This window comes from Octodon degus, unplaced genomic scaffold (genome assembly GCF_000260255.1).
Source record: "Octodon degus isolate 3935 unplaced genomic scaffold, OctDeg1.0 scaffold00268, whole genome shotgun sequence".
NCBI classification, from domain to species: Eukaryota; Metazoa; Chordata; class Mammalia; order Rodentia; family Octodontidae; genus Octodon; species Octodon degus.
The window spans coordinates 1,067,264-1,067,836 of record NW_004524844.1 but is presented as its reverse complement, the minus strand read 5'-3'; positions in this window follow the sequence as shown (position 1 = coordinate 1,067,836).

Sequence of the window (573 nt, the reverse complement as noted above, 5' to 3'; positions counted from 1 at the left end):
CAGCGGGAGAGTTGTGAGGTTCGAACTCCAGCAACCTGAGGCTGACAGCTTTGTGGAAGCTGCCACTTAAAGGCCTAAGCTAGGGCCAGGCCCCCAATATATTATTTTTGTATGGACTTTACACCCGGTATTTTCTCATGTACAGTAAAATTTGAAAATATTTTCCAAATTACCTAAAGCGAAAACTAGCTACACAATGTGTGTAATGTTTTCACACATAAAATACTTGCACTAAAGATTGTTTATTTTTCTCATCAAAAAAATGTTAGCCTGGGCTGGTGAGATGGCTCAGTGGTCTAAAGCACCTACTGAGAACAAGCTAAGCTAAGCAAATCACAGGGACCGCGGTTCAATCCCCAGCACCACATGCCAGCCAGCCTGCCCCCTGGTGGGCTGGGGCTGAGCTGGCCACACACACACAAAATAAATAAATAAAAAATAAAGGGGGCCCAGCCCTAGCTCAGTTCTTGGCCGACTTCCGGGAACCCCCAGACCCAGTCGTAGCCCAGGTCCGGTGAGTGTGTGGAGAGCTTACTGCTACCCTGCGCCGGCGGGACCAGTCCCAGCCCAGGC